This window comes from Ranitomeya variabilis, chromosome 6 (assembly GCF_051348905.1).
Source record: "Ranitomeya variabilis isolate aRanVar5 chromosome 6, aRanVar5.hap1, whole genome shotgun sequence".
Lineage (NCBI taxonomy): Eukaryota > Metazoa > Chordata > Amphibia > Anura > Dendrobatidae > Ranitomeya > Ranitomeya variabilis.
The window spans coordinates 135,206,104-135,231,231 of record NC_135237.1 but is presented as its reverse complement, the minus strand read 5'-3'; the positions used below and the strand labels follow the sequence as shown (position 1 = coordinate 135,231,231).

Here is a 25,128-nt window from a genome sequence, read left to right as displayed (position 1 = left end):
TTAACGCAAACGCATGTGCTTAAAAACGCAAGAAAATACTGCAGGTTGTATTTCTGAAAATGAACGCATGCAGAAAAAAAACGCATGCGTTTGAAAACGCGACCAAACCCGTACAAAAAAACGCATGCGTTTTCAATGTTAAATATAGGGAAAAAACGCATGCGTTTTTTTGTGCAAAAAACGCCGCAGACAAAAACGCAAGTGTGAAACCAGCGACGCTTTTTATAGCAAAAAAGTTTTTGCATCTCCACATTTTGAGACCTAGAATTTTTCCACATTTTGGTCTACAGAGTCATGTGAGGTCTTGTTTTTTGCGGGACGAGTTGACGTTTTTATTGGTAACATTTTCGGACATGTGACCGTTTTTGATCACTTTTTATTCCGATTTTTGTGAGGCAGAGTGACCAAAAACCTGCTATTCATGAATTTCTTTTGGGAGAGGCGTTTATACCGTTCCGCGTTTGGTAAAATTGATAAAGCAGTTTTATTCTTCGGGTCAGTACGATTACAGTGATACCTCATTTATATCATTTTTTTATGTTTTGGCGCTTTTATACGATAAAAACTATTTTATAGAAAAAATAATTATTTTGGTATCGCTTTATTCTCAGGACTATAACTTTTTTTATTTTTTTGCTGATGATGCTGTGTGGCGGCTTGTTTTTTGCGGGACAAGATGACGTTTTCAGCGGTACCATGGATATTTATATCAGTCTTTTTGATCGCGTGTTATTCCACTTTTTGTTCGGCGGTATGGTAATAAAGCGTTGTTTTTTGCCTCGTTTTTTTTTTTTTCTTTCTTACGGTGTTTACTGAAGGGGTTAACTAGTGGGACAGTTTTATAGGTTGGGTCGTTACGGACGCGGCGATACTAAATATGTGTACTTTTATTGTTTTGTTTATTTTATTTAGATAAAGAAATGTATTTATGGGAATAATATATATATTTTTTTTATTATTTATTTAGGATTTTTTTTTTATTTTTTTTACACATGTGGAAAAAATTTTTTTTTACTTTTTTACTTTGTCCCAGGGGGGGACATCACAGATCATTGATCTGGCAGTGTGCACAGCACTCTGCCAGATCTGCGATCTGCTGTGCAGGGCTGCAGGTGTCATGATCTCTGCAGGCAGAGATCATAGCAAGCCTATAGAGGGACAAGCTCTCGGAAGATGGAACTATACTGACCATGAACTAAGCCTGCCGCGCAACTAGAAATAGCCAGGTAGCATTTCCTATTTAACGCTAGATGCCCAGCTCTGGCCTAAGACCTAAATAGCTAGCAGAGGGAAATATAAGACCTGGCTCACCTCTAGAGAAATATTCCAAAGAAGACAGTAGCCCCCCACATATAATGACGGTGAGTTCAGATGAAACAACAAACGCAGCAGGAAAATAGTCTTAGCAAATTTGAGGTCCGCTTACTAGATAGCAGAAGACAGATAGTATACTTTCATGGTCAGCAGAAAAACACTAACAAAACACCATCCAGAGATTACCTTAAACTCTGGCATTAACTCATAACGCCAGAGTAGCAATCCCTGATCAACGAGAGCTTTCCAGACACAGTAACAAAACTTCAGCTGTGAACTGGAACAAATAGGCAAAACAAAACATGGACAAAAGTCCAACTTATCTAGTAGTAGTCTAGAAGCAGGAACAAGCACTGAGAGGCATCAGATAACATTGTTGACCGGCAAGAAACCACCAGAGAAATGAGCTTAAATAGCGACACCCACTACTGATGGAATCAGGTGAAACAGGAAAGAGGATGACAAGTCCAATTCCACAAGCGGCCACCGGGGGAGCCCAGAATCCAAATTCACAACAGTACCCCCCCCTCAAGGAGGGGGCACCGAACCCTCACCAGATCCACCAGGGCGACCAGGATGAGCCCTATGGAAGGCACGAACAAGATCAGAAGCATGAACATCAGATGCATTGACCCAAGAATTATCCTCCTGGCCGTAACCCTTCCAGTTGACCAGATACTGGAGTTTCCGTCTGGAAACACGAGAGTCCAAAATTTTCTCCACAACGTACTCCAACTCACCCTCAACCAACACCGGAGCAGGAGGCTCAACTGAAGGTACAACAGGTACCTCATACCTGCGCAATAACGACCGATGAAAAACGTTATGAATGGAAAAGGACGCAGGGAGGTCCAAACGGAAAGAAACAGGATTAAGAATCTCCAATATTCTATAAGGGCCGATGAACCGAGGTTTAAACTTAGGAGAAGAGACCCTCATAGGGACAAAACGAGAAGACAACCACACTAAATCTCCAACACAAAGCCGAGAACCAACACGACGATGACGGTTGGCAAAACGCTGAGTCTTCTCCTGGGACAACTTCAAATTGTCCATAACCTGCCCCCAAATGTGATGCAATCTCTCTACCACCGCATCCACTCCAGGACAATCCGAGGATTCCACCTGACCGGAGGAAAATCGAGGGTGAAACCCCGAATTACAGAAAAACGGGGACACCAAGGTGGAAGAACTGACCCGATTATTGAGGGCGAACTCTGCCAATGGCAAAAAAGCAACCCAATCATCCTGGTCAGCAGAGACAAAACACCTCAGATATGTCTCAAGGGTCTGATTAGTCCGCTCGGTCTGGCCATTAGTCTGAGGGTGAAAAGCAGACGAAAAAGACAAATCTATGCCCATCCTAGCACAGAATGCCCGCCAAAATCTAGACACAAATTGGGTACCTCTGTCAGAAACAATATTCTCAGGAATACCGTGCAATCGGACAACATTCTGAAAAAACAGAGGAACCAACTCAGAAGAAGAAGGCAACTTGGGCAGAGGAACCAAATGGACCATTTTAGAGAAACGGTCACAGACCACCCAGATGACAGACATCTTCTGGGAAACAGGCAGATCTGAAATAAAATCCATCGAGATGTGTGTCCAAGGCCTCTTAGGAACAGGCAAGGGCAACAGCAGTCCGCTAGCCCGAGAACTACAAGACTTGGCCCGAGCACAAACGTCACATGACTGCACAAAGACTCGCACATCTCGTGACAGAGAAGGCCACCAGAAGGATCTTGCCACCAAATCCCTGGTACCAAAAATTCCGGGATGACCTGCCAATGCAGAAGAATGTACCTCAGAGATGACTCTGCTGGTCCAATCATCCGGAACAAACAGTCTATCAGGCGGACAACGATCCGGTCTATCCGCCTGAAACCCTTGCAAGGACCGCCGCAGATCAGGAGAAACGGCCGACAAAATTACTCCCTCCCTAAGGATACCTGTGGGTTCAGAATTACCAGGAGAGTCCGGGTCAAAACTCCTAGAAAGGGCATCTGCCTTAACATTCTTAGAACCCGGTAGGTATGACACCACAAAATTAAAGCGAGAAAAAAATAAAGACCAGCGCGCCTGTCTAGGATTCAGGCGTCTGGCAGTCTCAAGATAAATCAAATTTTTGTGGTCAGTCAATACCACCACCTGATGTCTAGCCCCCTCGAGCCAATGGCGCCACTCCTCAAACGCCCACTTCATGGCCAAAAGCTCCCGATTCCCAACATCATAATTCCGCTCTGCGGGCGAAAATTTGCGAGAAAAGAAGGCACAAGGCCTAATGACGGAGCAGTCGGAACCTTTCTGCGACAACACTGCCCCAGCTCCGATCTCCGAAGCGTCAACCTCAACCTGAAAAGGCAGATTCACATCAGGCTGACGCAACACAGGGGCAGAGGCAAAACGGCGCTTAAGCTCCTGAAAGGCCTCTACAGCATGAGGGGACCAATTAGCAACATCAGCGCCTTGTCTGGTCAAATCAGTCAGTGGTTTAACGACATCCGAAAAACCAGCAATAAATCGGCGGTAAAAGTTGGCAAAGCCCAAAAATCTCTGAAGACCCTTAAGAGAGGAGGGCTGAGTCCAGTCACAAATAGCTTGCACCTTGACGGGATCCATCTCAATGGAAGAGGGAGAAAAAATATACCCCAAAAAGGAAATTTTCTGGACCCCAAAAACGCACTTAGACCCCTTCACACATAAAGAATTAGACCGCAGAACCTGAAAAACTCTCCTGACCTGCTGGACATGAGAGTCCCAGTCATCAGAAAAAATCAGAATATCATCCAGATATATTATCATAAATTTATCCAGAAAATCGCGGAAAATATCATGCATAAAAGACTGGAAAACTGAAGGGGCATTAGAAAGACCAAAAGGCATGACCAAATACTCAAAGTGGCCCTCGGGCGTATTAAATGCGGTCTTCCACTCATCCCCCTGCCTGATCCGCACCAAATTATACGCCCCACGAAGATCAATTTTAGAGAACCACTTAGCACCCTCTATACGAGCAAACAAATCAGTAAGCAATGGCAATGGGTATTGATACTTAACAGTGATCTTATTCAGAAGCCGATAATCAATACATGGTCTCAAAGAGCCGTCTTTTTTTGAGACAAAGAAAAACCCAGCTCCCAAGGGAGAAGAAGATGGACGAATATGTCCCTTTTCCAAAGACTCCTTTATATATTCCCGCATAGCAGCATGTTCCGGCACAGACAAATTAAACAAACGACCCTTTGGATATTTACAACCCGGTATCAAATCTATGGCACAATCGCACTCACGGTGCGGAGGTAACGACCCAAGCTTGGGTTCGTCAAAGACGTCTTGATAATCAGAGAGGAACTCAGGGACTTCAGAGGGAATGGACGACGAAATAGAAACCAAAGGTACGTCCCCATGAATACCCTTACATCCCCAGCTCAACACAGACATTGCTCTCCAGTCCAAGACTGGGTTGTGAGACTGCAACCATGGCAATCCCAGTACCAAATCGTCATGTAAATTATACAGCACCAGGAAACGAATAATCTCCTGGTGATCCGGATTGATACGCATGGTTACTTGTGTCCAGTATTGTGGTTTATTATTAGCCAATGGGGTGGAGTCAATCCCCTTCAGAGGAATAAGAGTCTCCAAAGGCTCTAAATCAAAACCACAACGATTGGCAAAGGACCAATCCATAAGACTCAGAGCGGCGCCAGAGTCAACATAGGCGTCCGTGGCAATGGATGACAAAGAGCAAATCAGGGTTACAGACAAAATAAACTTAGACTGAATGGTGCTAATGGAAACAGACTTATCAAGCTTCTTTGTACGCCTAGAGCATGCTGATATAACATGAGTAGAATCCCCACAATAGAAACACAATCCATTCTTCCGTCTAAAATTCTGTCGCTCGCTCCTGGACAGAATTCTATCACACTGCATACTTTCTGGCGTCTTTTCCATAGACACCGCCAGATGGTGCACCGGTTTGCGCTCCCGCAGACGCCTATCAATCTGAATAGCCATTGTCATGGACTCATTCAGACCTGCAGGCAAAGGGAACCCCACCATAACATCCTTAACGGCATCAGAGAGACCTTCTCTGAAAGTTGCCGCCAAGGCGCACTCATTCCACTGAGTAAGCACAGACCATTTACGGAATTTTTGGCAGAAAACTTCAGCTTCGTCTTGCCCCTGAGATAGTGCCATCAAAGTTTTTTCTGCCTGAAGTTCCAAATGAGGTTCCTCATAAAGCAAGCCCAAGGCCAGAAAAAACGCATCCACATCGCGTAACGCAGGATCCCCTGCTGGCAATGAGAAGGCCCAATCTTGAGGGTCACCCCTGAGCAAGGAAATCACAATCCTAACCTGCTGAGCAGGGTCTCCAGCTGAACGAGACTTCAGGGACAAATAAAGCTTACAATTATTTCGGAAATTCTGGAAGCTAGCTCTATTCCCTGTGAAGAACTCCGGCAAAGGAATTCTCGGTTCAGATACCGGAGCATGTACCACAAAATCTTGTAAATTTTGTACTTTCGTGATGAGATTATTCAAACCCGCAGTTACACTCTGGAGATCCATTATTGTCAGGTGCACACAGAGCATACAGAGATTAGGAGGAGAGAGAGAGAAAAAACTGCAGCAAGGCAGACTGGAGGAAAAAAAAAAAAAAAAAAAAATTTCAGCAGACTTCTTATAACTCTCCTTTCTCAACCTGGGTCTTTAACACTTTACAGGCCGGTCAAACTGTCATGATCTCTGCAGGCAGAGATCATAGCAAGCCTATAGAGGGACAAGCTCTCGGAAGATGGAACTATACTGACCATGAACTAAGCCTGCCGCGCAACTAGAAATAGCCAGGTAGCATTTCCTATTTAACGCTAGATGCCCAGCTCTGGCCTAAGACCTAAATAGCTAGCAGAGGGAAATATAAGACCTGGCTCACCTCTAGAGAAATATTCCAAAGAAGACAGTAGCCCCCCACATATAATGACGGTGAGTTCAGATGAAACAACAAACGCAGCAGGAAAATAGTCTTAGCAAATTTGAGGTCCGCTTACTAGATAGCAGAAGACAGATAGTATACTTTCATGGTCAGCAGAAAAACACTAACAAAACACCATCCAGAGATTACCTTAAACTCTGGCATTAACTCATAACGCCAGAGTAGCAATCCCTGATCAACGAGAGCTTTCCAGACACAGTAACAAAACTTCAGCTGTGAACTGGAACAAATAGGCAAAACAAAACATGGACAAAAGTCCAACTTATCTAGTAGTAGTCTAGAAGCAGGAACAAGCACTGAGAGGCATCAGATAACATTGTTGACCGGCAAGAAACCACCAGAGAAATGAGCTTAAATAGCGACACCCACTACTGATGGAATCAGGTGAAACAGGAAAGAGGATGACAAGTCCAATTCCACAAGCGGCCACCGGGGGAGCCCAGAATCCAAATTCACAACATGCAGGCTTACCAAGCGTCTGCTCTGAGCAGACACTCGGTAAGCCACCTCCTTCCCTGCAGGACCCGGATGCCGCGGCCATCTTGGATCCGGGACCTGCAGCCAGGAAGGAGGTAGGAGACCCTCGCAGCAACGCGATCACATCGCGTTGCTCCGGGGGTCTCAGGGAAGCCCGCAGGGAGCCCCCTCCCTGCGCGATGCTTCCCTATACCGCCGGTACACTGCGATCATGTTTGATCGCGGTGTGCTGGCGGTTAATGTGCCGGGGGCGGTCCGTGACCGCTCCTGGCACATAGTGCCGGATGTCAGCTGCGATATGCAGCTGACACCCGGCCGCGATCGGCCGCGCTCCCCCCGTGAGCGCCGCTGATCGGTGATGACGTACTATCCCGTCGGTGGTCATACGGGCCCACCCCACCTCGACGGGATAGTACGTCCGATGTCAGGAAGGGGTTAATAATAATGATAATAATAATAAAAATATGAATATTATTGAATATAATGTTTTACATATGTTACAGTATTTTATTTTTCCTGGTGTTACTTTAATAATAATAATGATAATAATAATAAAAATATGAATATTATTGAATATAATGTTTTACATATGTTACAGTGTTTTATTTTTCCTGGTGTTACTTTAATAATAATAATAATAATAATAATAATAATAATAATAATAATAATCATACACCGCAAAATTGTGTCAATATTGGACTACTATGAAATTTTCCATAAAAATCTTCTTGGTTATCCCAAGACACGTAAGAAACAAATGCATGACTTTTAGCACCGCCACAGACACGTATATTATTCCATCTTTCTTTAATTCAACATTATTTTATCACATATTAATTTCACAGATGTCTGTGCCGTCTATTTGCACACAACCATTTTGAAACCATGTTTTGCTGACCTTAAACATTTTGTATAACAGATGTGTTTCTTCTGATTTTTTTTTTTTTTTTTTCTAGCGCAGCTCGCTGAGCGTTACCACTGCACTCATTTCTCTTTGCTGCTTCTGAATGTACACTATTCCCACCCATGGACAGTTTTCCTTTAAAAAATATGAGTATTATTGAATATAATGTTTTACATATGTTACAGTATTTTATTTTTATTAATAGTTACTTTTAACTATTTTTTTAGAGCGTCTAGTAGATTTATATTCTTTGCCTGATATATTTCTACACAAAGCTTCAAACTATTTTGTAATTTATAATGTATCACAGTAGTTTCATATGAAGTTACATCTTAGGCCCCATTCAGACTATTGTAATATCTGTAGCTTAAAATAGAGCCAAATAGCTACTTTCAAATCCGGACATACACCATTGATTTTAATGGGGTCTAAGGGGGTTCTATCAAGGTTTCCACATAATAGTTATGGAAAGAATAATGCTACAGAATTGGCCGCTCCAGTTATAAAACAAAAATGATGAAAATTATCCATGATGATAATGTGAAAAAGGCTTATGCAGTGGGTTTATGGATCTCTACAATAAACACCATGTGTAGAAATTTGGTTCTAGAACTTGTTGGATTAGTGAATATAATAACGTTTGTCATATTTTATAACATGCAGCTAATGATTCTTGCTTTCAACTTGTATGTAACTGGATTAAAATAAAGAATAATGACCTAGCTGATTTGGGTGATATTGTAAAACCATTTATTGTTTCTACTACTTGGCAATTGTTACATTCAGTTATTTTTATTTATTTATTTATTTATTTTTATTTATTTATTTATTTATTTTTTTCCTTGGAATTTGTTAGTCATTACAATTATTTTTGCTCCCAAGATAGGTTTTTAGAGCCACCAAGCTACATAAATGTGCAGGCTCCTGAATATTACAATTACAAAACATTCAAAGTTTGTTTCTCCACTTTTTGCAGATAATAAATCTTAATTTCTTTATAATTTGACTTTTAGTTATAGTTTGTTTCAGTTCTTTGGCGTTCTATGTATACCGTAAATTTTGCTTCCTTTCAGTGAATAATATAAGACAAATTATTTTTATTCAAAAACATCTAACTTATGTATACTTTTAAAGCTTTGTTACATTTCTAGCCAGTCTACACCATGCTGTGTAACATAAATACATGCGGCCTTGTAGTGATTTAATATAGTGCACCAAACATGATATGGTTTTTGGTTTCTCTGAACTGGCGCAAACAAAACATAGAAGGTAGTACGGCACAAGACGTGAGCGTACCCGCAGCTCACTGAGCATTACCACGGTACTCACTTCTCTTTGCTGCTTCTGAATGTACACTATTCTCATCCATGGAGAGTTCTCCTTTAAAATATGGATATTATTGAATATAATGTTTTACTTATGTTACAGTATTTTATTTTCCTGGTGTTACTTTTGTTCATGTATTACTGGTCTCTTCTGCAGTTGTGATTCGTACCTTTTCTATAAAAATATGGATAAATGAATTGTCCATTATAGAACCATTTTGAATCCATGTTTTGTAGACCTTAAACATTTTGTATAACAGATGTGTTTCTCTTGATTTTTTTTTATTTTATTTTTTTTATTTTTTTTATTTATTTATTTTTCTTGGTTAAGGGATCACTGATGTTTTAATAAACTTTGAATAAATTACTGTGCATACATAAGAAACCTTGCAATATATCTTTATAGAAATAATACTTCTGCACTCATGGCCACTTCTCCTCCACCTTTGCCTCCTGAACTCATCATTCACTGTGAAATAATGCAAAAATCCATCATAGCAGCTACTTTTCAATCACTACGTTGACTCAGCAGAGCCTTCAGCAGCACGCGTGTGTTGTGTGTGTTTGTGTTTCTTGTGTGTGTTGCATGTGTTGTGTGTGTTCTGTATGTTGTGTGTGTGTATGTTTGTTGTGTGTGTTGTATGTGTTGTGTGTGTTTGTTGTGTGTGTGTTGCATGTGTTGTGTGTGTTCTGTATGTTGTGTGTGTGTATGTTTGTTGTTTGTGTTGTATGTGTTGTGTGTGTTCTGTATGTTATGTGTGTTTGCTGTGCGTGTGTTCTGTGTGTTTGTTGTGCGTGTGTTCTGTGTGTTTGTTGTGCGTGTGTTCTGTGTGTTGTGTGTGTCTGCCTCCAGCTCCTTTCGACAATTCTCATCTCTCTTTACAGAGCCATAAACTTATAATGGCAAAATGTTGATGCCTCCATCAGCACAAAGATGGATTTTTGCATTATTTCACAGTGAATGATGAGTTCAGGAGGCAAAGGTGGAGGAGAAGTGGCCATGAGTGCAGAAGTATTATTTCTATAAAGATATATTGCAAGGTTTCTTATGTATGCACAGTAATTTATTCAAAGTTTATTAAAACATCAGTGATCCCTTAACCAAGAAAAAAAATAAATAAATAAATAAAAAAATAAAAATCAAGAGAAACACATCTGTTATACAAAATGTTTAAGGTCTACAAAACATGGATTCAAAATGGTTCTATAATGGACAATTCATTTATCCATATTTTTATAGAAAAGGTACGAATCACAACTGCAGAAGAGACCAGTAATACATGAACAAAAGTAACACCAGGAAAATAAAATACTGTAACATAAGTAAAACATTATATTCAATAATATCCATATTTTAAAGGAGAACTCTCCATGGATGAGAATAGTGTACATTCAGAAGCAGCAAAGAGAAGTGAGTACCGTGGTAATGCTCAGTGAGCTGCGGGTACGCTCACGTCTTGTGCCGTACTACCTTCTATGTTTTGTTTGCGCCAGTTCAGAGAAACCAAAAACCATATCATGTTTGGTGCACTATATTAAATCACTACAAGGCCGCATGTATTTATGTTACACAGCATGGTGTAGACTGGCTAGAAATGTAACAAAGCTTTAAAAGTATACATAAGTTAGATGTTTTTGAATAAAAATAATTTGTCTTATATTATTCACTGAAAGGAAGCAAAATTTACGGTATACATAGAACGCCAAAGAACTGAAACAAACTATAACTAAAAGTCAAATTATAAAGAAATTAAGATTTATTATCTGCAAAAAGTGGAGAAACAAACTTTGAATGTTTTGTAATTGTAATATTCAGGAGCCTGCACATTTATGTAGCTTGGTGGCTCTAAAAACCTATCTTGGGAGCAAAAATAATTGTAATGACTAACAAATTCCAAGGAAAAACATAAATAAATAAATAAATAAATAAAAATAAATAAATAAATAAATAAAAATAACTGAATGTAACAATTGCCAAGTAGTAGAAACAATAAATGGTTTTACAATATCACCCAAATCAGCTAGGTCATTATTCTTTATTTTAATCCAGTTACATACAAGTTGAAAGCAAGAATCATTAGCTGCATGTTATAAAATATGACAAACGTTATTATCTTCACTAATCCAACAAGTTCTAGAACCAAATTTCTACACATGGTGTTTATTGTAGAGATCCATAAACCCACTGCATAAGCCTTTTTCACATTATCATCATGGATAATTTTCATCATTTTTGTTTTATAACTGGAGCGGCCAATTCTGTAGCATTATTCTTTCCATAACTATTATGTGGAAACCTTGATAGAACCCCCTTAGACCCCATTAAAATCAATGGTGTATGTCCGGATTTGAAAGTAGCTATTTGGCTCTATTTTAAGCTACAGATATTACAATAGTCTGAATGGGGCCTAAGATGTAACTTCATATGAAACTACTGTGATACATTATAAATTACAAAATAGTTTGAAGCTTTGTGTAGAAATATATCAGGCAAAGAATATAAATCTACTAGACGCTCTAAAAGAATAGTTAAAAGTAACTATTAATAAAAATAAAATACTGTAACATATGTAAAACATTATATTCAATAATACTCATATTTTTTAAAGGAAAACTGTCCATGAGTGGGAATAGTGTACATTCAGAAGCAGCAAAGAGAAATGAGTGCAGTGGTAACTCTCAGCGAGCTGCGCTAGAAAAAAAATAAAAAAAATCAGAAGAAACACATCTGTAATACAAAATGTTTAAGGTCAGCAAAACATGGTTTCAAAATGGTTGTGTGCAAATAGACGGCACAGACATCTGTGAAATTAATATGTGATAAAATAATGTTGAATTAAAGAAAGATGGAATAATATACGTGTCTGTGGCGGTGCTAAAAGTCATGCATTTGTTTCTTACGTGTCTTGGGATAACCAAGAAGATTTTTATGGAAAATTTCATAGTAGTCCAATATTGACACAATTTTGCGGTGTATGATTATTATTATTATTATTATCATTATTATTATTAAAGTAACACCAGGAAAAATAAAACACTGTAACATATGTAAAACATTATATTCAATAATATTCATATTTTTATTATTATTATCATTATTATTATTAAAGTAACACCAGTAAAAATAAAATACTATAACATATGTAAAACATTATATTCAATAATATTCATATTTTTATTATTATTATCATTATTATTAAAGTAACACCAGGAAAAATAAAATACTGTAACATATGTAAAACATTATATTCAATAATATTCATATTTTTATTATTATAATCATTATTATTAAAGTAACACTAGGAAAAATAAAATACTGTAACATATGTAAAACATTATATTCAATAATATTCATATTTTTATTATTATTATCATTATTATTATTAAAGTAACACCAGGAAAAATAAAATACTGTAACATATGTAAAACATTATATTCAATAATATTCATATTTTTATTATTATTATCATTATTATTATTAAAGTAACACCAGGAAAAATAAAATACTGTAACATATGTAAAACATTATATTCAATAATATTCATATTTTTATTATTATTATCATTATTATTAAAGTAACACCAGGAAAAATAAAACACTGTAACATATGTAAAACATTATATTCAATAATATTCATATTTTTATTATTATTATCATTATTATTATTAAAGTAACACCAGGAAAAATAAAATACTGTAACATATGTAAAACATTATATTCAATAATATTCATATTTTTTAAAGGAAAACTGTCTATGGGTGAGAATAGTGTACATTCAGAAGCAGCAAAGAGAAATGAGTGCAGTGGTAACGCTCAGCGAGCTGCGCTAGAAAAATCAGGAGAAACACAGCTGTTATACAAAATGTTTAAGGTCAGCAAAACATGGATTCAAATGGTTGTGTGCAAATAGCCGGCACAGACATCTGTGAAATTAATATGTGATAAAATAATGTTGAATTAAAGAAAGATGGAATAATATACGTGTCTGTGGCGGTGCTAAAAGCCATGCATTTGTTTCTTACGTGTCTTGGGATAACCAAGAAGATTTTTATGGAAAATTTCATAGTAGTCCAATATTGACACAATTTTGCGGTGTATGATTATTATTATTATTATTATTATTATCATTATTATTATTAAAGTAACACCAGGAGAAATAAAATACTGTAACATATGTAAAACATTATATTCAATAATATTCGTATTTTTTAAAGGAAAACTGTCTATGGGTGAGAATAGTGTACATTCAGAAGCAGCAAAGAGAAATGAGTACAGTGGTAACGCTCAGCGAGCCGCGCTAGAAAAAAAAAAAAAAATCAGGAGAAACACATCTGTTATACAAAATGTTTAAGGTCAGCAAAACATGGTTTCAAAATGGTTGTGTGCAAATAGACGGCACAGACATCTGTGAAATTAATATGTGATAAAATAATGTTGAATTAAAGAAAGATGGTATAATATACGTGTCTGTGGCGGTGCTAAAAGTCATGCATTTGTTTCTTACGTGTCTTGGGATAACCAAGAAGATTTTTATGGAAAATTTCATAGTAGTCCAATATTGACACAATTTTGCGGTGTATGATTATTATTATTATTATTATTATTATTATTATTATTATTATTAAAGTAACACCAGGAAAAATAAAATACTGTAACATATGTAAAACATTATATTCAATAATATTCGTATTTTTTAAAGGAAAACTGTCTATGGGTGAGAATAGTGTACATTCAGAAGCAGCAAAGAGAAATGAGTGCAGTGGTAACGCTCAGCGAGCCGCGCTAGAAAAATCAGGAGAAACACAGCTGTTATACAAAATGTTTAAGGTCAGCAAAACATGGATTCAAAATGGTTGTGTGCAAATAGACGGCACAGTCACTACGATATCCGATGTCAATAAAAGAGAATAAATATTGTTGGTACACTTTTGATATTATTATCAACTTGTTGGAAGCGTCTCAGTAATCAATTTAATACATTTTGATTCGCTATGATTTTGGTGTAATGTCTATTTAACACGCTTTATGCGATTTTAATTAATTATCTGCTGGTCAAATAAATATTATTGCGGCTATAGGTTTATGAAAATGTCAATAAAAAGAGAATAAATATTATTGGTACACTTTTGATATTATTATCAACTTGTTGGAAGCGTATCAGTAATCAATTTAATACATTTTGATTCCCTATGATTTTGGTGTAATGTCTATTTAACACGCTTTATGCGATTTTAATTAATTATCTGCTGGTCAAATAAATATTATTGGGACTATAGGTTTATGAAAATGTCAATAAAAAGAGAATAAATATTATTGGTACACTTTTGATATTATTATCAATTTGTTGGAAGAGTATCAGTAACCAATTTAATACATTTTGATTCGCTATGATTTTGGTGTAATGTCTATTTAACACGCTTTATGCGATTTTAATTAATTATCTGCTGGTCAAATAAATATTATTGGGACTATAGGTTTATGAAAATGTCAATAAAAAGAGAATAAATATTATTGGTACACTTTTGATATTATTATCAATTTGTTGGAAGAGTATCAGTAACCAATTTAATACATTTTATACTCACTATGATGTCTATTTAACACATTTTATCCGTTTTTAATTAATTATCTGCTGGCCAAATAAATATTATTGGGACTATAGGTTTATGAAAATGTCAGAAGCACATCTTATAGCGGATAAATGACTTGTAACAACATATTATTTTGTAAGAAGTATCACATATTTGGTAAACACCTCTTAACACACACATCCTGACATCTAGTTAGTGATGTTGGGACTATAAATAAAATAATACACTTTGATACACTATGATTTTGGTGTGTTATCTATTTAATATTCTTTGCTGTCACTTTGATAACAATTTATTATCAATTTGTTGGAATCGTATCAGTAATCAATTTAATACATTTTATACTCACTATGATGTCTATTTAACACATTTTATCCGTTTTTAATTAATTATCTGCTGGCCAAATAAATATTATTGGGACTATAGGTTTATGAAAATGTCAGAAGCACATCTTATAGCGGATAAATGACTTGTAACAACATATTATTTTGTAAGAAGTTTCACATATTTGGTAAACACCTCTTAACACACACACCCTGACATCTAGTTCGTGATCAGTACAGATACATTTTAACAGCTGCTAGCTAGTGGAATGTTTGTATCTCCAGCACTGAAAATCTTAGCATCTGTTAGCAGTTATAGTACTAGAAACATTCAAGCTCACAGCAGAATAATACTACAGAAACACAGCCTCACTCTCCCTACCAGCGGATTATCAAATAAGGCTACTCTTAATATAGCATATAATCAACTAATATAAAACAATTACTGGGATAATAAACACTGTATCAAATACAGTGATAATAATATTAAACTATGTAAAAAAAAAAAGGGAGGGGGGAGCAGGCACACAGCTGCTGTCAGCAGACAGGGAGGGGTAGGGGTTACACACTTTGATACACTTTGATAGGGGCGTGTCCACCTGTCAAATTGAGTTTGACGAGAGGTCCCTCTGCTACACTACTTCCCTCTTGTGGTCACAGGTGGTATTGTGTGAGTTTTGTTTTTGGGCTCCCCCTGGTGGCTTTGTTTGTTATCCTGCGGATCTGTGGCTGGATTAGCTGCCTCGTTATGCACTAGGGAGTTTCCTATTTAGCTCTGCTTCACCTCCACTTGTTGCCGGCTGTCGATGTATTCAGTGCTATTCTGATCTCCCCTGATTATCTTCGTTTTCAGTCTCTTCTGGAGAAGCTAAGTTTCTGTTTGATTATTTTTTTGCTCATCAGTCTGCAATATGATTTCAGTGTATGATGAGTTTAGTCCAGCTTGCTAATATGTGAGTTCTTGCTGCTGGTACGCTCTGGGGTACGGAGTTGCTTCCCCCGCACCGTTAGTTGGTGCGGGGGCTCGAGCAATCTCTGCATGGATATTTTGCTTAGGGTTTTCTATTGACCGCACAGCTCCCTTCCTATTTTCTGCTATCTAGTGTTAGCGGGCCTCATTTGCTAAATCTATTTCATCTCTGCGTTTTTGCTTTCCCCTTAACTCACCGTTAATATTTGTGGGGGGCTTTTCTATATCTTTGGGGTCATTTCTCTGAGGCAAGTAAGGACTTAACTTTCCCTCTAGGAATAGGTAGTTTCTCAGGCCTTGAAGAGACGTCTAGGATTTCCAGGTAACGTTCCACGGCTGCCTATAGTTGTTTGCGGATAGGATCAGGTTGCGGTCAATCCAGATACCACTTCCCCAGAGCTGGTCATCGGTTTAGTTACTTAGCTAGTCAAACTTGCGATCCTTGCCACTAGGATCACAACATTTCCCCTCTCCAGTCTATCCTTAATGCAGCAGCCAGGGTCATCTACCTGGCTAATTGATATTCAGACGTGTCCGCTCTTCCCCAATCTTTACACTGGCTGCCCATTCATTATAGGATCCAATTCAAAGTACTTGTTCTCACCCACAAAGCTTTTCACAGTGCAGCACCCTCTTACATCTCCTCCCTTATTTCTGTCTATCGGCCTAGCCGACCGCTGCACTCTGCAAATGACTTTTGACTACCCTCTGCACTAATCCGCACCTCCCACTCCCATCTCCAAGACTTCTCCTGCGCTGCGCTAAACCTCTGGAATGCTCTACCCCAAGAAATTAGTACCATTCACAATTTGCCTAGTTTTAGGCGCGCCATCAAAACATATTTGTTCAGAGTGGTCTATCATGTTCCCTAATAAAAGTAATTTTATGTGTAAGGGGCGTGTGTAGCCCAATTCACGATCTCCATCTATTCCCCACCCCCTGAAGATGGCTGGACCATCATTGTAAATACATCATTGTAAATAAGCTCCTGTACTTTGTATCTCCCCCACCTCATTGTAGATTGTAAGCTCTCACGAGCAGGGTCATATTATTGTGCATTAACCCCTTCATGACTCAGCCTATTTTGACCTTAATGACCTGGCCGTTTTTTGCAATTCTGACCAGTGTCCCTTTATGAGGTAATAACTCAGGAACGCTTCAACGGATCCTTGCGGTTCTGAGGTTATTTCGTGACATATTGGGCTTCATGTAATTGGTAAATTTAGGTTGATAATTTTTGCGTTTATTTGTGAAAAAAATGGAAATTTGGCTAAAATTTTGAAAATTTCGCAATTTTCAAATTTTGAATTTTTATTCTGGTAAACGAGAGAGTTATGTGACATAAATTAGTTAATAAATAATATTACCCACATGTCTACTTTACATCAGCACAATTTTGGAAACAAATTTTTTTTTTGCTAGGAAGTTATAAGGGTTAAAATTTGACCAGCGTTTTCTCATTTTTACAACGAAATTTACAAAACCATTTTTTTTATGGACCACCTCACATTTGAAGTCAATTTGAGGGGTCTATATAGCTGAAAATACCCAAAAGTGACACCATTCTAAAAACTGCACCCCTCAAGGTACTCAAAACCATATTCAATAAGTTTATTAACCCTTCAGGTGCTTCACAGCAGCAGAAGCAACATGGAAGGAAAAAATTAACATTTAACTTTTTAGTCACAAAAATTATTTTTAGCAACAATTTTTATATTTTCCCAAGGGTAAAAAGAGAAACTGGACCCCAAAAGTTATTGTAAAATTTGTCCTGAGTACACCGATACCCCATATGTGGGGGGAACCACTGTTTGGGTGCACAACAGGGCTCGGAAGGGAAGGAGAGCCATTTGACTATTTCAATGAAAAATTGGTTCCAATCTTTAGCAGACACCATGTCGCGTTTGGAGAGCCCCTGTGTGCCTAAACATTAGAGCTCCCCCACAAGTGATGCCATTTTGGAAACTAGACCCCCCAAGGAACTTATCTAGATGCATAGTGAGCACTTTGAACCCCCAGATGCTTCACAAATTGATCCGTAAAAATGAAAAAGTACTTTTTCTCTCCAAAAATTTCTTTTAGCCTCAATTTTTTCATTTTCACATGGGCAACAGGATAAAATGGATCCTAAAATGTGTTGGGCAATTTCTCCTGAGTACACCGATACCTATGTGGTCACAAACCACTGTTTGTGCACACGGCAAGGCTCGGAAGGGAAAGAGCACCATTTGACTTTTGAATGAAAAATTGGCTCCAATCGTTAGCGGACACCATGTTGCGTTTGCAGAGCCCCTGTGTGCCTAAATATTAGAGCTCCCCCACATGTGACCCCATATTGTAAACTAGACCCCCCCAAGGAACTTATCTAGATGCATAGTGAGCACTTTGAAATCCCAGGTGCTTCACAAACTGATCCGTAAATATGAAAAAGTACCTTTTTTCACAAAAAATTTCTTTTAGCCTCAATTTGTTCATTTCCACATGGCCAAAAAGATAAAATGGATCCTAAAATTTATTGGGCAATTTCTCCTGAGTACACCAATACCTGACATGTGGGGGTAAACCACTGTTTGGGCTCACGGCAGGGCTCGGAATGGAAGGAGCGCCATTTGACTTTTTGAATGAAAAATTAGCTCCAATCGTTAGCGGACACCAGTTCGCGTTTCGAGCCCCTGTGTGCCTAAACATTGGAGCTTCCCCACATGTGACCACATTTTGGAAACTAGACCTCCCATGGAACTAATCTAGATGTGCGGTGACCACTTTAAACCCCCCAAGTGCTTCACAGAAGTTTATAATGCAGAGCCGTGAAAATAAAAAATCATTTTTCTTTCCTCAAAAATAATTTTTTAGCCTGCAATTTTTTATTTTCACAAGAGTAACAGGAGAAATTGGACCTGAAAAGTTGTTGTCCAGTTTGTCCTGAGTACGCTGATACCCCATATGTGGGGGGAACCACTGTTTGGGCACACGTCGGGACTCAGAAGGGAAGTAGTGACATTTTGGAATGCAAACTTTGATGGAATGGTCTGCGGGCATCATGTTACATTTGCAGAGCCCCTGATGTGCCTAAACAGTAGAAACCCCCCACAATTGACCCCATTTTGAAAACTAAACCCCCCAAGGAACTTATCTAGATGTCTGGTGAGCACTTTGAACCCCCAAGTGCTTCACAGAAGTTTATAACACAGAGCCGTGAAAATAAAAAATAATTTTTCATTCCTCAAAAATTATGTTTTAGCAAGCAATTTTTTATTTTCCCAAGGGTAACAGGAGAAATTGGACCCCAATAATTGTTGCTCAGTTTGTCCTGAGTATGTTGGTACCCTATATGTGGGGGTAAACCACTGTTTGGGCGCACGTCGGGGCTCGGAAGGGAGGGAGCACCATTTGACTTTTTGAACGCAAGATTGTCAGGAATCAATGGTGGCACCATGTTGCGTTTGACCCCTGATGTGCCTAAACAGTGGAAACCCCTCAATTCTAACTCCAACACTAACCCCAACACACCCCAAACCCTAATCCCAACTCTAGATATAACCCTAATCACAACCCTAACCCCAACACACCCCTAACCACAACCCTAACCCCAACACACCCCTAACCCTAATCCCAACCCTAACCCTAATCCTAACCCTAATCCCAACCCTAACCACAACCCTAACCCCAACACACCCCTAACCCTAACCACAAGCCTAATCTTAACCCTATTTCCAACCCTAGCCCTAATTCCAACCCTAACTCTAATTCCAACCCTAACCCTAAGGCTATGTGCTCACATTGCGGATTCGTGTGAGATTTTTCCGCACCATTTTTGAAAAATTCACAGGTAAAAGGCACGGCGTTTTACCTGCGGATTTACCGCGGATTTCCATTGTTTTTTGTGCGGATTTCACCTGCGGATTACTATTGAGGAACAGGTGTAAAACGGAATCCGCACAAAGAATTGACATGCTACGGAAAATACAACACAGCGTTTCTGCGTGATATTTTCCGCACCATGGTCCCAGCGGATTTGGTTTTCCATAGGTTTACATGGTACTGTAAACCTGATGGAAAACTGCTACGAATCCGCAGCGGCCAATCTGCTGCGGATCCGCAGCTAAATCTGCACCATGTGCACATAGCCTAATTCTAACCCTAACTCTAGTTCTAACCCTAATTCTAACCCTAGCCCTAACCCTAACCCTAGCCCTAGCCCTAACCCTAGCCCTAACCCTAGCCCTAACCCTAACCCTAGTGGGGGAAGGAAAAAAAATAATATTTTCTTTATACTATTATTGTCCCTACCTATGGGGGTGATAAGGGGGGGGTTCATTTACTATTTTTTTATTTTGATCACTGATTAAAATGTACCTGGAACGAATCTGCCGGCCGGCAGATTCAGCGGGCGCACTGCGCATGCGCCCGCCCTTTTGGAAGGTGGCGGCACCCATGAAGAAGACGGACGGACACCATGAGGCTCGGTAAGTATGAGGGGGGGAGATCGGAGCACGGGGGGATCGGAGCACGGGGGTGGATCGGAGCACGGGGGAGCAGACAGGAGGATGGAGGAGCAGACAGGAGGACGGAGGGGAGCGGACCACAGTACGGGGCAGAAAGGAAGACTGGGGAGGAGATCGGTGGTGGGGCGCAGATCAGGGTTTCCAGCCATGGCCGATGATATTGCAGCATCGGCCATGGCTGGATTGTAATATTTCACCACTTTTCATAGGTGCATTATTACAAAGTGCTCTGATTGGCTGTTTCACTTTCAACAGCTAATCAGTGTGATCGTAGCCACGGGGGGGCAAAGCCACCCCCCCTGGGCTGAAGTACCACTCCCCCTGTCCCTGCAGATCAGGTGAAATTGGAGTTAACCCTTTCACCCAATCTGCAGGGATGCGATCCCTCCATGACGCCACATAGGCGTCACAGGTCGGATTGGCACCGACTTTCATGACGCCTACGTGGCGTCACAGGTCGGGAAGGGGTTAATTTTTGTATTGTTAACGTTGTTACTCATGACTTGTGTTTGAAACTGTTAAACTGTAAAGCACTGCGGAATATGTTGCCGCTATAGAAATAAAGATTATTATTATTATTATTATTATTAATAAAAGTGCAACTCTTCGGAGTGTCCAAGTGTTGGATCAGTTGTCTCAGGGTACTTAGCATGGTGGGAGGAAGGAGGATCAGGGTGAGGAATATGCAGTCCAGAGTCACGGCTACGTATACTTGACCGTGTGGAAGACAGGGTGCTGGTGGTGGTGGCAAAGTGACTGGAAGCATTATCTGCCATTCAACCAACTACCCTTTCACGCTGCTCTTGGGTCAAGAGTGCTGTTCTGCAGTGCCCTATGAATTCTGACAGGAATCTGTTGCAAGAAGATGTTGGTGTTTGTTGTGGCCCACTTTCAGCCTACCCACGGCCTCGACCTCTGCATGCACCATCACCATCACGTCCACTTCCCCAACCCTTGCCATGTGCCTTGCCCATTTTAATAAACAGGTGAATGCAAGCCTCGACTCTAATCTAATGACACAATTTGTAGGCCACAGATAGATGAGGCGTGTCACAGAGATATGAGACTGTTCAATATGTATTTTTTTATTTTTTTTCCCCAAGATAGTGTTTTGAGCTAGGGTAGCAGACAGCAAAAAAAGTGGAATGTACACCTGAAAAGCAACAATTTGTAAAGTACAGATAGACTAGGCGTCTGACAGAGATAATAGACTGTTCAATATGTGGCCTGGAGTTTTTTTTTATTTCTCTTACCCCAAAATGCTGTATACACCTAGGGTAACAGACAGCAAAAACAGTGGAATATAGGCCGGAAATACCACAATTGGTAGACCACAGATAGATCTGGCGTCTGACGGAGAACACTGTTAAATATTTGGCCTAGATTTTTGGGGGCCCACCAAAATTGTGTCAGTAAGTAGGCTATGACACTAAAAAAAAATATATTTGAGTACTAAAATTGTAAAATATTTAGCACAATGATATGCGATGCATGTGGCATACAAAACACAGTGATACATATAAGAGCTGTAGCTAAATATTTTTTGGCCAGCTAAAGATTTTTTGGTCAGGCAAATGGTGTCCAAAAATGTTGTAAGACACTCCAAAAAATACTACAGTACCAAAAAAAAGGACAGAATTTTCTGCGCACTCAAATCTGATGCTTGGGACAAAAAAAGCTGTTTTAAGTGGCTAGATTTTCACGCTGTTGTATTAAAATGACCTTGCTGTAGTCTGCAGTGTGGCCAAGCAAATAAATGTAGAAATAAAGGGGGCGCTGGATTGTTTTGTAATAAAATTAGCAGGATTCAGGTGCCCAAAAAATTAATCCTAGCCACAGATACATGCAGCTAGGTATATATAAAACAGGCAGCAGCAGACAGTAATGGACCCTTTTGATGTATGCAGTGAGATCTATATACTCACATACAGTGCCTGCATGCCTTGCACTGATGTGGTTATGTGCACATAGACTCCCCTGCCTACCTAGCACTGCAATCAATATACCCCCTAATTAGCCCTAAAAAGGACTGCTTTTTTATCTGGATTTGTGGATTGAACAATAGTAGACCCACACTAACTGATAAAAGAACAAATCTGACCCTATCTCAGCAGCAGCTCTCCCTACACTAGCTGAGTCCAGAGCTGAATGCGCCGAGCAGGGCGGTTTCCGGTCTCTTATAGACCTGATGATGCTGTGTGGCCAGCCAATCACTGTAATACCACAACAAACATGGCTGTGGTATTACAGTGCATGGCAGACAATCCCTGCATGTCCATTGGCGCTCTAAAGAGCGCCAAAATTGCAGGGCGGAGACCCGAGCACCCGCCGAAAAATCCTGGAAATGCTCGGTGCTTGCCGAGTACACCGAGTACAGTGATACTCGGGCAACTAACGAGTAGTGGTGAGCACGTTCGCTCATCACTAGTGTCTGGTCATACATATGGCACTTATGACTGCAATATATTGGATGTGCAGCCAATAAATCCAGCTAGACCCTTAAACTACAAAAAAAAATAACCACAAGCACAAGTAGCTACCTACTCTCTGCTTTATTGGACTTCTGACAGATGGTGGTCTGGGGGATGACGACACAATCTCCAAATGTTCTTCCAAATCATCCGAATTGCTTACACTTAAAGAATGCAATATTTCCATTTCTCATGTCTCTATATCCAAAACCCCGCTGGCCCCTGGGACGACTGGCTATGTCTGATTTAACTGAGATTACTCAACTATGATACATTACTTACCTTGTAGGTTAAGACAAAGGTCAGATTATGATGGGCAGGTATCCAACTAGGAAGTATACCATATACCTTTTGGAGTCAATCGGTTCTGTTTTTTCTATATCCGCCTTCTTTTTCCTTTACACTAGTAAAGCTTATTGAGCCTATTGCGCACACTGTGTCTCCATCTGCATCATTATAGTCAATGGCCTTGTCAACGCATAAGCCTGAATCCTGTTTTGCAGGGTTACGGACATATGCCGCTTCAGAGACACTGTACATAGGGTCAAATGCTATATGAACAATGTAAATGCCCGGCCTTGACTCTCTGTAATCTATCTTGGACACTCTGCAGCTGAAGACCCATTTACTCTAAAAAAAAAATAGCATGATTCCTCCGCTTCTCTCTTAGAATGAGTCACAAAGAGACAATTTGAGGAAGAGATATTGCTGTTGCCCTTTTCTTTACTTTCTTGTCTGTTCTGGCATAATCTAAAATATTTTGGGCAGGAGTGTGCATAGAAATCATCTGGCTCCAAAGCAGAAGTCCTAATTGGGACCCTTCCCTCCCCCTCCTTCCCCCCAAAAATATTAATATTCAGCGGGGTCACAGAAAAGTATATCTCACAACTTTGCAGTCCTTACAAGTTAATATTGTTTCTAATGAAAGCCACTATTGTTCCCATGCACTAAGGCTGGTTTCACATTTGCGTCTGTGCACACAGCGTATCATCCGCACAAATCCGCATGCGTCATGCGTACCTATCTTTAACATGGCATACGCAGGGACATGCATTTGCATCAGTTTGCATGCGTCGCTTCTCGGTGTGCAACAGGGTATGGCGAACGCAACATGTTGCATTTTTGCAGGCGTCAAATATGCGCAGATGATACGCTGCGGACTCAAACGCTAATGTGAACCTAACCTAAGATACCCCTTTCATGACCACAATAAAGTATGATGCCAAAAAAGTGCCTACAAGTATGGTATCCCGACAATTAATTTCTCCACAGAACCTTCCATACAAATAGTATGATGACCCTACAGTATGTCCCCCACGCAAAGTATGATACCATCAGTGACCCCAAAATAGTATGATGCCCTCCACACAATATGATGGCCTTCATACAGTTTTATGACACGCCATACAGTATAATCACACACCCCTCCCAACAGTATGATGACCCCCACATGACACTCCACACAAATATGATGGACTCCACAAAACCCTCCACAATGTATAATGGCCCACATTCAGTATAATGCCCCAACTAGCACTCCAAAAAGTATAATGGCCCCCATACATTTCTCCAAACAGTATAATGGTCGTCACATAGCCATCCAAACAGTATAACTGGCCCTTACTCAGGCCTCCAAACACTATGATTTGCCCCCACATAGCCCTCCAAACAGTTTTATTGCACCCCCCACAGGCCTCCAAACAGTAAAATTGTCCCCCACACAGGTCTATAAGCAGTATGATGATCCACACACAGCCCTTCAAAGAATATAATGACCTCCACAGAGTCTTCCAAACAATGTAATGGCCTACACGGCCCACCACAAAATATGCTAGCCCCCTTACATAGCCCTCTCAAATAGTGTAATGGCCCCCACATTGTACTCATTGATTTAAAAAGAAAACACCCACCTCTCCCTGTTTCCCCACTGCTCCAGTCTCTGTAGCATGTGGCTTGAGTCTTTGCACAGCGGGGGCAATGTAGTAACATCATTGCACCCACTGTTCTGACGTGTCAAAGCTCAGATGCATATGGAGAAAGATGGAGGCGGAAACTAAGAGTTCCCTATTCTAGCATTGCGTTCAACTATGGCCAGTTCCATCTGTATCTGCATCCAGGATGCACATTCAGTTAAAAATATGATGCTATGGAAAGGAGGGACCTGGTGACTCATGGTCCCCATAGCGGCCACGTGGTCTGCAGCTATTAGCGGTTTTGGGTAGCTTAAAGGCCTTTGTCTGAAAACT

The 25,128-nt window shown here is 39.7% G+C and overlaps 1 protein-coding gene across 1 annotated transcript in view; it reads left to right on the top strand.

Annotated features, from left to right (window-relative positions):
• Nucleotides 1–25,128, top strand: part of CPNE4 (copine 4) — an 828,774-nt gene that overhangs the window by 545,209 nt on the left and 258,437 nt on the right. The window lies entirely within an intron of this gene.